Source organism: Mauremys reevesii, linkage group 4, assembly GCF_016161935.1.
Source record: "Mauremys reevesii isolate NIE-2019 linkage group 4, ASM1616193v1, whole genome shotgun sequence".
In the NCBI taxonomy this organism is placed as follows: Eukaryota; Metazoa; Chordata; order Testudines; family Geoemydidae; genus Mauremys; species Mauremys reevesii.
Window position 1 is genome coordinate 149,661,346 of NC_052626.1, and position 18,052 is coordinate 149,679,397.

General features: G+C 56.0%; 1 protein-coding gene across 1 annotated transcript in view; it reads right to left on the minus strand.

Moving 5' to 3' along the window:
- Window positions 1-18,052, minus strand: part of LOC120403311 (RING finger protein 112-like) — a 65,502-nt gene that overhangs the window by 2,300 nt on the left and 45,150 nt on the right. The window lies entirely within an intron of this gene.

The following is an 18,052-nucleotide window of genomic DNA, read 5'->3' on the forward strand; positions in this document are numbered from 1 at the left end:
TCTTTTGGCTCAATCCTCTAATTTGTCTAGGTCCTCTGTATCCTATCCCTACCACTCCAGCATCCTCAAACACTCATACAGTTTAGTGTCATCTACAGAAACTTGCTGAGGGTGCAATCACACATACCATCCACTCCAGATCGTTATTGAAGATATTGAACAAGCCAGCCCCGGATGGACCTTCAGGGCACTCCACACTTGATACGTGCCAACTGAACATGGAGCCATTGATCACTGCCCGACAGGCCCGACCATCTGGCAGTTTTCTGTCACCATACCGTCCATTCATCCAAACCATACTTCTCTTTAGCACTTTGTAAAGATGCTGTATGAACGTGTCAAAACTTACTACAGTCAGAATGACACATCCACTGCTTTCCGCTCATCCACACAGACCAGTTATCTCTCTCACTAGAAGGCAATTAGAAGTTAGTCTGGTGTATTTTGTCCTTGGTGAGATCCCTGCTGACTGTTTTTCTCAGTGTTGCTCACTGTGGATTGGATTCTTTGGAGGCGTCCAGCCCAGCTAAACTCCTGCACACAGCACATTTCTCAACCTTGTGCTGGTGATCCTTTGGCCGTAAAAAGACAATTTAGGCCCCTGCTTGAAAAAATTTATGACTCCCACTCCTTGAGCTGGGACTTTAGCTTCAGCTCCAGCCACACGTAAGGCTGAAGCCGATGCCTGAGTCCCGGACATCCCAGGGCTGAAGCATGCTGGGCATTTAGCTTTGCAGGGTTGCCTATGGTGCGGGGCCCTGAAAAATATTCTGCTTGCCACACCACCCTAACTCAGCCCTGCGCTTGTGGCCCCAAAACCCATCACACAATCTCCTGGGGTCTCCACCTCCCCTGGTTTGAAACATTGGGCCAGCCATCATCCCTTAGAGGAAAAAGTCCATGTCCCATTCCTCCTTCTCTGATTCCCAGTCACCTGTCTGACGTGTCTCAGATGCTGCTCCACCACCCTCGGCTCCAAAAGACCTGAAGTTGCTCAATCCCGGCACCAGCAGGTCTAGGTTTTTTTTTTTGCTGTGTTCAGGTGGGAGACAGGCGGGGAGTGAGGGTCTCTGGTGGTGGGGATGCTGGGTTGGGGAGGCTGGTTGATGTCTGGAGGAAAACCTCAACCCCTAGGGGATGTGGAAAGGAGTGCATGGGAGCAGACACATCCACTCTGAAGTGGGGAGGATCTTCAGTACCCAACCATTTTGACAGCATCGTCTCAGCCAGGTGAAGTAGCTGTAGTGGAGCGCTCGTCAAGAATATGCCACATAGTCTGGAAGTTAGCCACAGCTAAATCCCCTGGTCATCAGAGAAACTTCCCCCTGCATCACGAAGAGATTGGCCACACAATTGCCCTGTCCTAATGGAACCAGCTCCAGTGCCTGGGCAGCTCAAAGAAGTGGTGGACCAATGGTTGGGGGTCAGTGATTAATGGCGGTCATCAGCTGACCACTCATTGCACTGAGCGATTCCACCCATCACTGCATAAGCCCAGCCTAATGCACGGCGTCCCTAGAAGACTAGAGGAGCTGAGTACGGTGGCTGAAGAGGTCCTGCGCTGCCAAGGCAGGTCACTGTTCTCATGGTGGATCTTAGCCAGCGCCATGTGACCAGGCCCTCCTCATGAGTGAATATGGGAGTAGTGCCTGTGTTGCTAAGTGGCAGGCAGCATGGCAGGGAGTTACACATAACGTCCCTATCACAATGCACACACACAGGGAGGGGGTTTGTGTGGGGACACACGTGCAGGAAGCAGGTGTGATTGAGGGGAAGCCGTCTCACCTGGAGATGGGCTCAGTCCGTCCTCTTTTCCCACCTCTTGGCCACATACTGCAAACATCTGCAGAGCAAGGCAGAGCAGGGGTGTGATGGGAGATGTGACTGGGAGACCACGGGAGGCACAGTGAAACACTGGGGTCATCCTGCGGGTGGCAGACCAGAGAAGGGGAGCTGATCACCTTCCCCACCCACGCCCATCTGAGCCGCTCCCTCCGCCCGTTTGCAGAGAGCGAGGAGTCCAGCGGAGTGCAAAGGCAAAAGGCTGGAGAGCTGCAGATACTATATTCCACGGAGGTGGAAAGAAGTGGGATGCACTGCCCGGCCAGGAGGAAAATTGAGTAGAAAGGGGAGGCCATGGGACACAAGGAGTCCTCCAGCTTCTCATGCCCCACAGGAGTAAGTCTTGCATTAGGGTTCCCCCTTCAGCTGCTCGGGGTGCTCCATGGAGGTGGGGGTGGGTCAGTGGTGATCTACAATCTACCGACCGCGTGGCGATTCTTGCTCAAGCTCTCTCCCTAGGGCTGCTGTATCTCCACATTATTTCGTTTCTGCCAGCCCTGGACCCAGGGCAGTGTGCACAGATAAAGCCCTTCCAGGAGCCAGCCCCTCCCTGCAGAGAATCCCCGGGGTGCAGTGCAGGGGGTGGGATCTGCCATATGCATGGGCGACGGTGACTTGGTCATCTTCAAGGGTGAGACTGACAGAGGCTGCACCCAGCGGGGCTGGGGCTGGAGAGCCGGGCACTGGAGAGGCAGAACAGCGCAGGAGGCAGGCTTTGACCTCCCCCCAGGCTAGGCCCAGCAGCTTCCCCACTGATGGTGAGCACTGGGCTGGAGGAGGGAGGAGTCCTAACCTTGACCCTGTTGCTTTGGCGCCAGGACTACCTGCATGGAGCAGAAGAGCCCAGCAGGCTGGGCCGTGCGGTGACAGTGCTGAGTCCAGAGGCCCACGTGACTGTGGGAGAGTGGTTTTCTTGCTTTATCGGGCCTCAGTTTCCCCACCCAGCGCTTTGCACTTTACGGACCATGCTGGGAGGGATAATAACCCTGACTAGAATTTAGCGGGAGAACCTGGCCTGCGGCGACATTCTGCCATCGCGATGCCCGGCCTCACCTCCAGGTACTCGAGGATCTGGGTCCTTCACACTCATTGGAAATATTCAGTATCTGCCAGATAGTCAGGAGAAGACAGAGCTACAGCAACATGCAGCGACGGCCGCCCCAGGCCATTTCCAACCGCGTCACCCCGCTTGAGCATAAGCGCCCCTAGTGCCGCCACGGGACATGGGGCATAAATTAGCCGGACTGCCAGGGGAAATGCTTCCTGTTGGAAGGCCCCCAGACTGTGCTCTGCCTTTGCACTTTGCCCGAAGCCCCCAACCTGGTAGGAGCTGAGCAAGCATGGACATGGCCAGAGAGTTTGGCGGCTCGTCTCCTTGTTCGCTTTCAATGTCCATGGAGCCCTCGGTGTCTCGACCAGCAGCACGGCCACCTGGGGCCAGAGTGAGCCCAGAGTCGGCTCCCGGCCGTCCAGCCACCCGGCCCCTCTGCCCCCGGAGCTGCCCCCTGCCCAGCCCCTGGCACCTGGCAGCTCATTGCCAACGACCCCAGTGCTGGCTCCCTCCTCTCGATCTTCTCCACCATTCCCCCCTGGGGCCTCCTTCCCACGTCTCCATCCACCACTTGTTCCTCTTTATTTCCCCATTCCCGCTGTTCCCAGCCCCCACCCTGTTCCCCTTTCCACTTCTCCCACCTCCCATGGCCTCACCACCTCCTCTGCTTTAATGCCCACTCACCTTCCCCTCGGTGGGGGCCCAGAAGGAGCTGACTTTCAGGCCACACCGCCTTCGGCCGCTAACTCGCTGCATGTCCAGCAGCATGCCACTCCGAACCCCACTCCAGGGGCTCGTCCTCCCAGGCCATCCATGCCCCGTCCCTCGCGTCCTGCACGGACACAGGAACATGGAGGGACAGGGTCAATCTGAGGAAGAGAAGAGTGATGCCAGTTCCCCCCACGCCTCCAGCCTGTGAAAGCTCCACAGGAGGGCTGGGTGAGTAATTGTACTAGGGTGGGGCAGGGGAGGATGTCACATGGTGATAGGTGTGCTCAGTTTCCGACAGTCGACAAGAGGCCCCAGACTACGCTGCATTCCAGACAGACACACAGCCGAGAGAAGACAGGCGTGCACGGGAGTTTCAGGGCTGAACGACGGCGGACCAGACAATATTATCAGACAGACCCAGCGACCAGGCAGACAGGCTGACAGACGCATGCGATGGGTGTGTGTGCTCACAGACCCGTGTCGGCGCGCTCTGACCCCCAGCAGGGGCAGGATGGGCCGCTCACACCCCAGCTCACTCCTGCCCGTTCACACTCACCGGGCTCCGGGCCGGCGCAGCAGGTAGTTCGTGGCAGGAAGAGATTTTCCACGTGCGCTTCACCCGGTGATGGACACCAGGCAGGCGGGCGTCCCCCACCCACCGTGCTCCAGGCAGCGGCTCAGGGCGCTCCTTGTCAGGTCAGGCCCCCTTCATAAATCCAGATGCACCAGCTGCACAGGGTGCCCCATCTCCGGCGGGTGCGGCCCCTGCTGCAGGGGACAGAGGCCGGGTCAAGACTGGGACCCCACCCTGAGCCAGCCAGTCCCTGCCTGGGGCTGGATCCAGAGGCCAGTAGCTCCCTGGAGGAAAGGCCCTAGATTCATTTTGGGACACATGGAGGGACTGTGCCAGGCTGGGGAGATGTTTAAAAAGGAAATGGGGCTCAGGGGATCTTCAGTGGGATTCTCCCACCTGTCCCAGAGGAGGGAGAGTGAAGGCGAGACACTGTGGTGATAATAAACAGGTGGCTCAAGGCAGGAGTGGGGCTGAGGGAAGCTTGGGGATGTTCGACCACTGGGCGCTCACCGGACAGAGCACTGTTCTCATTGGGAGGGACGGCCTTACCACCTGGAGTGGGGAGAGATGGAGACAAGTTCGGGATGGAGGTTGGCACAGGCTGGTGAAAATGGATTTAAACTAGAAGACCCTGGGAGATGCTCTTTGGAATCTCCAGGCCTGGGTTCTCACACTGAGTGGGAAGCGGGTCACATCAGAGAGGCATAGCAGGGCAGAAAGGAAGGCCGGGGGCAGGAAGAATGGACAAGAGGAACAATAGTGCCACGAGCTCTTCCAACACTGAAGTCAGGCAGCCGATACCGGCGGTAAAACAACTGCATGTAACTGGGTGTGGAAATCTGAGCAAAGCCAGAAGTGGAAGCAGTGGGGTGTCTAACTCAGCAACGCTTGCGGGTGGTGTGACAAAGGGAAGGAGCCAGAACTATGGGGTGTGGGACGAGGGAAACCAGCCCATGACCGGACGTACAGGAAAGAAAGAAAAGAAGAAGGCAGAGGTGGCGGAGCAGCATTTGTGTGTTCATGACGAGAACGGAGGAAGAAATGGAGAAGGGATTGTGAAATGGGTGGAAAACTAGGATCTGTTTGGGTCCAAAAAATCACTGTGGGAAGAAACCTACCAGAGTGCACCACTGGGATGAGTGTCTGGGGTCTGCTACAGGCCCTCGTGTGTATCCAGTTTGGATATGGATAGAGACCCCTTTCATAGTCTGAATGGAAATAACCATCACTGGGGTATTCTGTGACCACTTGGGAGACTTTACATTTTCTGGACAGAGATTGGAGAAGTGCTGCTGCTCATCATGGCAGCATCCTGAGAATCCTGGAGGGTGACTTCAGCTGAGAAGATGTTTTACATCAGTTGACCAAAGCAAGAAGAGGTGGCAGCCCAGTTTAGATTTAGCCTTGGGCGGTGGCGAGGGCCGCACTGAAGAACTGGCTGGAGAGGCAGCCTTGGTTTGCGTGACCATGAGCTAATTCAGTTTTAACTGAATGGAAGGATAAATCAAAACAGGTTGGCAGCTGGGGTCCTGGATTTCAAACGGGCAAACTGGATAAAAATGAAGGGAATTAGGTAGGTGTGACATTATGAGTGTAATATAATATCTGGCAAAGAAGGTGACAGGGCCAGAAAGAGTTAATCAACTCACCTCACCGACTGACCTGACCCATGGGGGGGCCTTCAGGTTTGGATTGCAGGAGATCTGTAAAATGAACAGAGCTTTACAAATGCAGCCCGGCATTGCAGAGAGATCTCAAAGGGAGATGTTTGCTCAGGGCTTGTGATGTCCAGCAAACAAGTGCTTGTCTATCGCTATAACTTTAATTCAAGAGATAAAAAAAGGAATATTAACAGTTATGATGATACTTGAGTGAAATAGTATTAGTGTCTATGTGCCATAATTGCAGGTTGTGTTAACCTGTACTCTGAACTGTTTAATGGATAACTTACCCTGTGCTAATACTGCCAGGAAAGGATGTTTTGGAAGGAGAGTTCAGCCTATTGTTTTCTCAAGTGGAAGGCTGCTGGAAATGTATAAGAACCTGAGACACGATCACTTATCTCAGATCTGCTTTGGGTTTCAGAGAAACCTTAAGCCACAAGGATTGAGATCTCAAAGTCACTGACTGGAGCCACCCTGAATATGGACATTGGATTATAATCCACTGGACTATTCCTAAAAAGGACTTTTTAGCAACTACAAGCTCATCTCTGCTGTGTCTGAGACCTCAAGAATTGAATTCAAGTCTGTCTGTAGATTTGATCTTTTAATGTCAACACTCGCTCTTTTCTTATTTAATAAATTTTAGTTTTAGTTACTAAGAATTGGCTGTAGAATTGTATTTTGAAGTAATGAATCTAAGTTATAATTGGACCTGGGTATGTGGCTGATCCTTTGGGATTGGAAGAACTATTTTCTTTATATGATGAGATGTGGTTGCTGTTCCCTCTATAATTTTTGTATGTATCTGATTTTTCAGGGAATCATCTGTCTTATTATTGGAAGTGTGTGTAGTGGATGAGAGGCCTGAGGCTGGGCACTTTAAGGGAATTGTGGTGTTTGAACTACAGAGTATGCCAGTGAGATACTAAGAAGCTGTTTCTGTGCTGGTTGAGTAAATCTAGAGTATTAGGAATAACTCCCAGCTGGGGAGTTTTGTCTGCCTTGTTCTGGTTGCCAGTTCACTGATTTGATGGTGATTGAGTGACCTCAGCTAGGCTCCCACGGGCAGCACCGTCTACAGCGTAGGGAAGTGACCTGCGCCTGCAAAAGCTGAAGGATCTCTGGATGTGGAGGAGGCTTGTCAAGATGCAGGAACTCTCTGGAGTCTGCATCCAGGAAAAACCCTAGGGAAGGTTATGCTGGCCAAACCCGGATGAACCAGGATCTCAAAGAGAGTGATTCCGTGTAGAGATAAAGTGAGAAATTACCACTAAGGCTTCAAGCAGGTTTGAACTTGCAAAAAATTAAAAATCAACAAAGAAAAGGTTTCTTGTAGCCTTATAAAGAAAAAGAAAAGAAAGGAAAGAAAGAAATTAGGACGGATATGAGAGTGCTGAAAGGTGGGGTGGAGATAAGATACAGGCTGCATGGGCCAGCACCTAAAATATAATGGCCTCAGATTGTAATAAAGCGTATTGAAACTTGTGGCTACCTGAGAACAAGAATACCCGGGAGTAGAATTTGTCCCTGAATTGGCTGGCAAATGGAAGCCAGATTAAACAAACAGCTTAATGGGGAGGAGACCCAGGCTGAAGGAGACTGGATCATCTCCATCCATGAATATTAAAGAAACTTGTAGCACATGAGATTTGTCTATATATCTTGGGTCTTACCAAATTCACAATGCCAGCATATGTCATGGAATGGTGATAATCTGGTCTCCACATGTGTAATCTGATCTTGTGTGTGCTTTTACCCCGAAACTGTGCAGATTTCATGGGGAAAACAGCATTTTCTCCAAATTGCGGGGTCCTGACCTGTGGCAGGAGTGGACCCCTGCTCCCCTGCCCTGAAGGGTTAAAGCTCCAGTCTGCGGAGGGGCCTGTGGCTGGAGAAAGCAGCCTTTAGGCTGGGTGATTCAGAAGTGGCTGCAGCTGGGGCCAGCATGCCCAGGAAACTGAATCCAGGGCACCTTATAAGAAGGCCAGGGAAGCCAGAAGGATCCAGTCTCTCTCTGTCTGCTAGGGAGATGGGCCTGGCTGCAGGGAGCTGGACACAGGGTACCTGAGTGGAGCAGGGCTGGGGAAGGCAGAGGAGCTGGGAGCTCCAGCCTGGAAAGCCCCAGGCTGTGGCCTGGCATTGGGCTAACAGGTCCTGGGGTTGCAGAGGGCAGCCCAGGGGTAGGCCAAGGCAGCAGGTCAGACCCACTCCTTGCCGGTGCTGAGTGGCTGATCTGCACCTGCAGCCTGCCCGAGGGCGTGGGGCTGAACAATGACTGGCAGTGGCCATGCACTGAGGCAAGGTGGGGATAGAGGTGGGGTTCCCTAGGAGGAGACCCTGAGAGAAAGGGGGTTACTGCCAGGGGCAGCACCCCATGTGAAAGGGCACCGGGGTCAGGGAGGGACTCAGGGCCAGAACAGGTGGATCACTGGCCTACAGGGGGCGCTGTGGGGCTGAAGCCGAGCCAATTCCCAGGAATCACCAGCAGGAGGTGCGAGGAGTGAGTCAGGCCCGTCTACACACATGATCCAAAGGGAATTGTGTGGGAGGTCACAGTTTTTTTAGGAGGTCACAGTATTTACGCCCTTAATTCTGCGCTGCCTTCAGAGCTGGGTGGCTGGAGAGTGGCAGCTGGTGGCCAGGAGCCCAGCTCTGAAGGCGGCGCCCTGCCAGCAGCAGCGCAGAAGTAGGGTGGCAATGCTCCATGCCCTGTCCTTCCCTTCTGCGCCACTGCTGGCAGCCAGCTCTGCCCCTTCAGGCTGAGCTTGGCTCCCAGCCAGCAGCCATACCCCTCCAGCCACCCAGCTCTGGAAGGCTTCAAGACTGGAAGCTTGATAAGTTTATGGGGGATGGGATGATGGGACTGCCCACCCATGGCATGTAGCGATCTGTCACTGCTAGCAGCAAATATCCCCACGGCCAGAGATGGGACGGGCTGTGAGTTACTACGGAGAATTCTGTCCTAGGGGTCTGGCTGGTGGGTCTCACCCACATGCTCGAGTCTAACTGATGATCGTCATATATGGGATCGGGAAGGAATTTCCTGCAGGTCAGATTGGCAGAACACCCACTCACGCGGGAGTTTCGCCTTCCTCTGCAGAGTGGGGCATGGGTGGCTTGCTGGTTCGAACTAGTGTCAATGATGGAGTATCTGTAACCTGAAGTCATTAAACCATGATGTGAGAGGTGTCAGTAGCTCAGCCAGAGGTTCGGGGTCTATTGCAGGAGTGGGTGGGGAGGTTCTGTGCCCTGCGATGTGCAGGACCGTCAGACTAGATGATCATGATGGTCCCTTCTGCCCTGCAAGTCTGAATCTGTGCCCTATTCCCCACCCTTCTGAGCCAGCCAGTCCCCACCACTGGAGCCCAGATCAGGGCTGGCGCCCTCTAAAAGAGAGGACAGGCCCTTGTCCATTCCTGATCCTCTCAGCCAGCCAGTCCCTGCCCTGGGGCTGGGTTGGACCCAGCATCCCCTGACAGGAAAAGGTCTTTTCCCCCTTTGTGGGTGCTCATGTCTCCGTCTCTTCCTGCAGGTGCTCAGTGATTTTCTCCACCAGGTTTTGACGTGTGTGTCTGGGTTCATCCTGCCCGTGGAGCAGGAGCCCGGCACTCGGGCAGCGGCGTCCCTGGGCTGAGACCGCTCCAGTGAGTTGAGAGGCAGCCCGGCAGAGAGCTGCGCACTCGATGGAGGCAGAGAGTCCTCAAGATGTCAGAGCAGATGGAGCAGGTGATGTCACTCCCGGTCGCTCCATCCCAAGATGCTAGAGCAGGGGAGCTGGGAGCCAGGATTCCTGGGGTTCTGTTCCTAGCTCTGGGAGGAGTGAGGAGTCTGAGTGGTTAGGCAGGGGCTGGGGCCAGGCAGGGCTGCCCAGAGGATTCCGGGGGCCTGGGGTCTAGCCCGGCGGCAGGGGCCCCTGCTTTGGCTGGTAGTCCCGGTGGTGGGAGAGAAGCTCAAGGGCCCAGGCCCTGTGAGTTTCAGGGCCCCGAGAGGTCGGAGTGAGACCCTGCTCCAGAGGCCCGAAAACTCTCGTGGTGGGGCCCCCTGCTGGGTTCCTGGGGCAAATGTTGCCCCACTTGCCTCCATGCCCTCCCGGGCAGCCTGGAGCCAGGACTCCTGGGTTTCCATTGTTGAGTTTTCACCACTGCTGGTAAGTTTCCAGTCAGTTGCTGTGCGCTGGAAGCCACTCTCCATTTTTAGGCAGGGCTGGCAAAGTCTCCTCTGCTCTGGGTTTTGGGATTCCTGGGAGGCCAGCTCCCGAGGCCCCGCTGAGCACCCGGCCCAGGACATGGGGTCAGCCGTGGGGTGAGACTGTCGAGCCGGCCAAGGGCCTCCGAAGCGCCAGCTGCAGTTGCTCCTGTTGTTCTTATTAGAGGGCTTTCGTTGGGCAAAAAATCCTGAATCTGCCCCGCCCCAGCTTACACAGGGCACTGGGGGCTCCTGAACAAGTGCATCTGGCCAGAGAAAGCCACGTGCCCAGTGCCCCCGATGTCTGACCCACAGCCCCTGCTGGCCCAGCCCAGCCCACCTGCCCCAGAGCTCTGCTGGGTGCCCTCACTCCACGACCACGCCAGCCCTGCCAGCCCATCCCTGGGCTCCCTCTTCCCACAGCTCTTCCTGTAGCTCACCCGGTGAGCAGACTCCAACGCAGACCCTGTGGTTTTATTCTCCGTTTGTCTCTGGGTTTCCCCTCTGCCTCCTGGCTCTCTGTGTCTCTGCACAGGCCCGGCTGGCAGCTCCCTGCCTCAGTCCACTTTCACTCTCTAGTTCCGTAACCTGAGCGCGGCTGGGCTCTCAGGCGGCTCCTGGAGCCGGCTGGTTCTGCAGGGCCCCAGTAGCTCTGGGCCAGGTGAATGGGCTGAGTCCTCGCTCCAGTTCCCTTTACCCAGAGGCCTCCCACTGCCTGCTACCTGCAGGGCGCCCCACGTGGACTCCACCTCCTCACCCTGACAAGGCTGGGCCCGGGTTCACCCAGTCTGGCGTGGGTCGCTCAGGAGAGGACCAGGCGTCCACCCGGGCGCTCGCTCTGCGCCCGGCCGCGTCCCACGACCACACTGGCCTCTGCAGTGAAGTTCAGACCAGCCGCCAGGGTGAGGAAAATAAGGGAAGCGGGAAGAAGTTAAAGAACAGGGGCCCCACCGAAGGGCCCAGGACGACTAAACAACCATCTCTGGGGTTGAAAGGAAAGTCACAGGCTGCTCCTCACACGTCCCAGCCGCCTGCCCGGCCTGGCTGCGCTGCGAGGCCACCGCAGGTCAGACACTCGCTCTGGCGGTGCCCACACGCCCTCAGGCGCTGGCTCCGTGGGTGCTCGGGGCGTCTGGAGCAGCCAGGGGAAAAATGCTGGGTGCTCAGCACCCGCCCGACAGCCCCCATCAACACCTCTGCCTCCCCCAGCGCCTCCTGCCTGTCAGTGGGCCCCACACGATCAGCACCTGTCCCTGCCTCCAGCACCTCCTGCCTGCCACCGACAGCTGTTTCCCGGCGTTAGGAGGTGCTGCAGAGGAGAGGAGCGAGCCCAGCGTGCTTTTCGGGAAGAGGCGGGAGAAGAAGGGAGCAGAGCAGGGGGTGGGAAAGGGGCAGAGGCGGGGACATTGAGGGAGCAGGGGGTAGAGGGATTGGGGCGGGGTGGAGCACCCCCTTGGCAGATTAGAAATTCGAGCGCCTAATCCCTCTCAGGCTCTGGGGACAGGACCCTTCTCCCCAGTATTGGTCCTCTGGTGGGCTCATGTCCTCTGAGTAGGGCCAAGCGGCGGGCCCCTCGTCAGGCGATGTCTCCTGCCCTGGGCTCTCTGCCCAACCCCCTCCCCGCTCTCCCCAGCCACTCCCCAGGCTCCAGCTGCAGTGTTACATGGGGCATGGCCAGCGTCCGACCATCCTGACTCTGGCCTCACGGCTCCCCTCCTGCAGGTCGGCCCCGTATCCCTGGTCTCTGCTGTCCCAGCTCCTGGCTCTGCCGGCCCCAGCTCAGGCTGCTGCTTTCCACTTAGCTCTGCCCCTTCTGGCTCCGGCAGCTCCAGCTCACACACAGGAGAGCAGGCCTCTGGGCTCCTGACTCCCTCATTGGCCGGCCTGCCCTGTCAATCAGGCTGACTGGAGAGCATTGGCCTCTCCCCATTGGTACTTTCTCTTCAATCCTCCCACCTTTCTTTTGGGACCAGGAGACAGCCAAAAATCACTAAATTTGGCACATAGGCTGAGCCTGTTTACCAGGCACGTTCCTGGACTCTGGCCCAGGGCCTCTCCCCTCAGCACTGGGGTATCGGGGATTAGCCAGGAAGGATTTTAAAGGCCACTCATTGAATCGCACAGAGAAAGGCGTCAGCAAACCTCCCAAACCCCAGCCTTGCACCTGGAGCTGGACCAGCTCAGCAGCCCGACCAGTGTAAGTTTTATTACCCAGTCTGCCACTCCCTCGCTGTGGAGAGGAGACAAACCAGCCTCTGTAAGCTGAGCTGAGATTTCTGCAAGCACTTCAGCAAAACTGCTGGTTTAGTGTTAATATAAAACAGGTTTATTAACTGCGGAAAGGGAGATGTCAGTGACTGTATGTAGTGAGCACAAAACATCAGGGCTAGTTACCAAAGAAAATAAAAGATAAGCTCAGACTTTAAATCTTAACCTTTATTAGACCAGCCAGCATTAGGTCAAGCAGTTTTCTCACCCCACAGGAGGTTACAGGTGGGTAGCAATCCTTAACCCTTGGCTTCCCCTCGAGAAGCCTGGGGCCAGTCTCCCCCCATTCACGTCTCTCTCCCCCAGCGCTCTCGGTGCTTCCAGCACAGGTGGGGCCAGGGGTGAGGGTGGGACGTCATAAAAGTGTGTGTAGCCCTAATGCCAGCCAAGCCCTGCACTCGGTGACTGAGGGGGTTGTGGAATCTCTCGGCACTGGAGGCTTTGCAAGAGCAGCGGGACAACCCCCGTCAGGGACTGGTCTGGGAGTTACTTGGTCCTGCCTCAGTGCCGGGGCTGGGCGAGGACGTCTCAGGGTCCCTTCCAGCCCCATATATTTCCATCAAGCGAAGCAGCGAGACTCAATCCTGACATCGGAAAGAGGGAATGTAAGAGGAGGGAGTCGCCCGCCTTTGGTATAAACCCACAACAGGCCTTAATCAGCTCCGCTAGCTGGATCAGTTAGGATTGAAGCCAAATTATCTTTTACCTCCTAATTGTGCCCTCAGAATCTATGAAATTCCTGTTTCAATGGACTAGTTCTATATAGTGACTAATCTGTTTCCCCTTCTGTGTTTCCCTTAAACACAGGAATACGAATATTAACAAAAGCACTTGCCCGATAAGCAGCACCGTATCTTCCCCTAACCGAATTAGGGCCCTGACCGTTTCTGTGAGAGCTTCTCCCAAAACCAGGAACTCACCGTTCAAGGTTGGATGGATCACACCTTCACAGTTACTTAAATCTGGGCGATTACTCTTTAGCACTCCCACGGCCAGTCATTTACAGGTGCTTGACACGCACACACTCATCTGTGCATTGACACTAACACATTACACCAAATACCTTTCCACCTGTTGAGGCACAAGGAAATTGTGTAAATGCCTCCACTGCTCTGAGACTATCCTCGCCCAAGACCTGTTATTGTACGCTTCCAGCAGGATAACTTTGCAGACCAAGGAGTTCTGCTTTCTCTTGCTATGCCAAGGTTGCAGCCTCTGAAAACCTGCAGCCCTGATATTAAATTTCAACGAGTTCTTGGAAGATAGGACTCAACAAAGAGCAGGTTAAGAGGTGAAGAGAAACTGGATCCCAGCGCAATAAGTACCCACCTGAAACAAATGTTTGATAATGGATCAAATCAGTCTAGCACGGAAAGGCCTAACATGCGCCAATGGCTGGACGTTGAAGCTAGATAAAACTCAGACTGGAAATGGGTGGAAATTTTTTAACAGTGAGAACAACGGAACAATTCCCCAAGGGTTGTGGCAGATTCTCCATCACTGGCCATTTTTAAATCGAGGATGGGAAGTTTCTCTAACATGTAAGCTCTAGTTCAAGCAGGAATTGAAAATTCAGGGCAGGATGCATGCCTGTGTTACCCAGGCCTGGAGATCTCATGTGTGAGGAAGGGGCGCTCCGACTCACCCGGCCAGGCCAGGATGGAGCTGACCCATGTACCTCTAGAGGGGTCCTATCAGGATAAACGTGAGCACCTGCTCTGGAGGCTGGCGTGGAACAGCTGGAGGATCCCGCCAGCCCGAGGTCTCATTGGTTGAAATCCCCATGCCCAGAGTCCTGGCCTTTCACCAGCACTGAAGAGGGAGCTGAGCCTTCCTGTGGAAATGGCAGAGGTGTCCCCTGCTCGGCCAGCGTCCATGGGTGTGGAGACCAATTTCCCTTTAGCTTCGGATGGTTTTTATAGCCCTCCCGCCCGAATAAATAACGATGCTTGTTTTTTTTTCCTGGATGGCGCTTCCTCTCAGTGGAGCTCAAACCGCTCGCCATCTTCCAATGCATTATTACCCTCATTAGACAGATGGGAAACTGAGGCCTGCACGGAGCAACTAAGGGACTTTGGCACAAAAGGTCACAGAGGAAGCCCATGGTAGAGCAAAGAAGCCCACATCTTCCTGTGCCCTCTCCTGGATCCGCCTTCCCGCTCAGAGGGGCGGCTGGGAGATCTGTCCCCCAGGACGAACACCACCGCCTGCTGTTGTAGGAACTCAGCCAGGAGCACCGTTATCACCCCAGCGAAAGGTGATCCTCGAGACAGGACCGTCGGCGGCGTTTCAAGCATTTCACGTTGCTGCGGGTGGCCCTGCAACGTCGGAAGAAAGGCAGAGTGAGAACCGAGGGCTGGAAGTTAAAGCCAGAGACACTCCCATCGGAGAGCGAGGCACGGTTTTCACAGCAGCGGGTGATTCACAGTGGGAAAGCGGTGGGGTCTCACGTCTCTTCTGGCTTCCCGAGCCACAGACTGGCCGCCTGTCCGGAGATGGTTTAGTGCAGCAGGGAGATGTCAGACCCAGCGCAGAGGAAGTGGCGGCGTTCTCAGCCTGGGTGGCACAGCAGGTCAGATGATGAGGATCTAAACATCCCTTCTTAGAATCTGGGCGATGGCTCCTGCTCTGGGGTGGCTTCTGGGGACGTGTCACTGGGCCACACTGCAGCCCCATCACCTGATTCGTCAGCCCCAATTTGGGAAGGGAGGGACACGGATCAGATCAGGGGTGTGTTGTCTGATAAATCCTCAGTTTCTGTCCCACTCCTCCTCCCGCCACCAGCAGCCTCAGCCCTCTGCCTATCCCTCGGTGATATTCCCACCCACGCCGCCCACTTACGCTTCCCCACCCACGGCGATCGGCGCGGCACCTGTCGCGCCCAAATAGCCACAACACGCCTCGGCAGCGGCGACAGCGGCGGCGATCGCACGATCCCGGCACCGACAGCTCCGCCCACGGACCCAAACCACCACCCCGTGCCCGCCTGCCAAAATGGCAAATATCTTGAAAGCTGGCCGCTTCTGTGCAGGTCTCCAGAGAAGGTCTCAGCCTCCTGCCCCTGTCAACTCCTCCAGCTCCATCAGCAGAGGCCTCTTTTCTCGGCGCCGGCTCCTGCATGTCTGTCGGCACCGCCACAGCAACTGCCCGCGCCGCTCTCTCGAACTGCTCCACCGCCATCTTGCTCGGCCGCACCTTCAGGCAGTCGGTCGGGTTCAGGGAGTCGCCGTCCTCGCCCGCCGGGAGAGGCGGCCAAGAGCGTTAGAAAGGGAAGCAGCTGCACAGACCCCACCCACCCGGCCGGAGATCAGGGAGCCCCCTCGTGCCGAGCATGGCAGCACACCAGGACTGAGATGGGGCCCCCTCGCGCTCAGGCGCGGCACAGACCTGGACTGAGGTCAGGAGTCCCCTACGCGCTGGGCGCGGCACAGACAGCCTGGATGGTGGTCCCCTCACACTGGGCCTGGCACACAAACTCAGTGAGGGCCATCCCTGACCCAAAAAAGCTCACAGGCTAAAACCCCCGAATGCTGGGTCATTCTCCTCCTTTGCTAGATGGAAACTGGGGTCCAGAGAGACTCCGTGACTCACCCAGGGGACTCTGCGGCATTGCAGTGGACAAAATCCAGGAGTTCCTAGTCCTGGACAGTCCATGCTCCACCTGGGCCATGATGCCTCCACTACTGCAGCTGGCCACAGGGCAAACATTATCCCCACGCACATACACAACCCCAGTGCAGGGTGCCTCTCATCTCAGCTCCCCAGCGTGGCCTTCATAGAGATACGAGGTCCCATCTCCCTGCCCCAAGCCCACAGCCAGTGGCGTTCGCTGGGATGGTTCCTGGGGTTCTGGCTGGGGCACTGACACCCCCACCCCAGACTCACCTTCTCCTTCAGAAACACAGCGTGGTCTGCGCTGGCCCTGTCCAGGACTCTCTGGTTGTGGAAGGTGATGGCCATCTGCGGGAGGACACGGCTGGGGTGAGCCACAGTTTATGGGGCCCCATCTCCACCTACTGGCTGCAGCGTCCACCGCAGCAACCTCACGTAACAGAGTGATGCCACTAGCCAGCGTGAGACTACAACTCCCATGAGCCACTTCAGCAGCTCAGCCTGAAGCCAGGCACCCAAACTACAAGCCCCATGATGCCCCACAGCCAGGGACTCCCCGCGATGCACCATCTCCGGCCTCTGTGGTGCATCATGGGACTGCAATCCCATCAGAGAGCTGATTTAAGGGGAGAAAAGGGAGCATGCCGAGCCAAACTATTATTCCCATGAGACACCACAGAGGCATTTCCAGATGAAGTATTTCGGCTTTTGATATTTCGCCATTAACTAAAATTTTTGTGCGTTTGGCTGCGTGGGAAAAAACCAAACACACTCCTGAGATGCAGCCACCTCTGGGTGGAGCATCTGAAACAGCCACACGCAACACTGCACAGGGATGGCTCACCCAGTGCTGAGATGCAGCCACTTCTGGGGTGAGGCAGCTGGGGAATAGCCTCACAGCAACCCCACAGGGGGATGGTTTGCCCGACATGAGCTGCAGCCACCTTCGGGCGAAGCAGCAGGAGTACGACAAAGTAGGAAGCAGTTTGCATGGAAGTGAATTCAGGAGGTGGGCATCCCTGGATCAGGTCAGAGGCAGAGACAGACAGAGAAGGTACCTGAGCGGGAGAGGAGAAGCCACAGTGATGTTTCTTCATCAGATCAGAGAATTTCTGCAAGGAAAGCTGAAATCACAATACAGACTCCACGGGGCTTAGGAAAATGTGAACATGGGGCGGCTGCTTGGCGCTGAATGCAGCCACCTCATAGACTCATAGACTTTAAGGTCAGAAGGGACCATTATGATCATCTAGTCTGACCTCCTGCTGCACGCAGGCCACAGAATCTCACCCACCCACTCCTGTAACAAACCCTAGCGCCTAACCTATGTCTGAGCTATTGAAGTCCTCAAATTGTGGTTTGAAGACCTCAAGCTGCACAGAATCCTCCAGCAAGTGACCCGTGCCCCATGCTGCAGAGGAAGGCAAAAAACCTCCAGGGCCTCTGCCAATCTGCCCTGGAGGAGAATTCCTTCCCGACCCCAAATATGGTGATCAGCTAAACCCTGAGCATGTGGGCAAGACGCACCAGCCAGAACCAAGGAAAGAATTCTCTGTCAGATCCCAACCCATCTAACATCCACCTCTGGGGCAGGGCAGCTGGGGCGGCCATAAGACAACGGTGGGAATCAGTTTGGCGGAAATGAAGAACTTTCCTGGATGATGTAGGAAGGCTCAGCAGAATCATTCAAGCTGGGATTCTGCTAGGATAGAAATCGACCCGATTCTTAATTCACAAAAATTCAGCAGCAAAAGGGCTAAGCCCCGACCCTGCTCCGCAGCACAGCGCCCCTAGTGCCACCATGGGGTGTTGGGGCAGCCCTGACTGCCAGGGGAGAGTCCCTACAGACCCCCCACCCCGCTCCCTGCAGCACAGCGCCCCCTAGTGCCACCACGGGGTATTGGGGCAGCCCTGACTGCCAGGGAGGCGTCTGACCCCCACCCGCTCCCGCAGCACGCGCCCCTAGTGCCACCATGGGGTATTGGGGAGCCCCTGACTGCCAGGGGACAGCGCCCTACTGAGACCAATTCCACCTTTATCTTGGCAGCGAGCTGTGTCCCAGTGAGCAGCTCCCCGTGCCGGTCCCTCCAGATGTGTTGACCGACCGAGCCCACCAGGGCGGTGACATAGTCCCTCAGGGTGTCC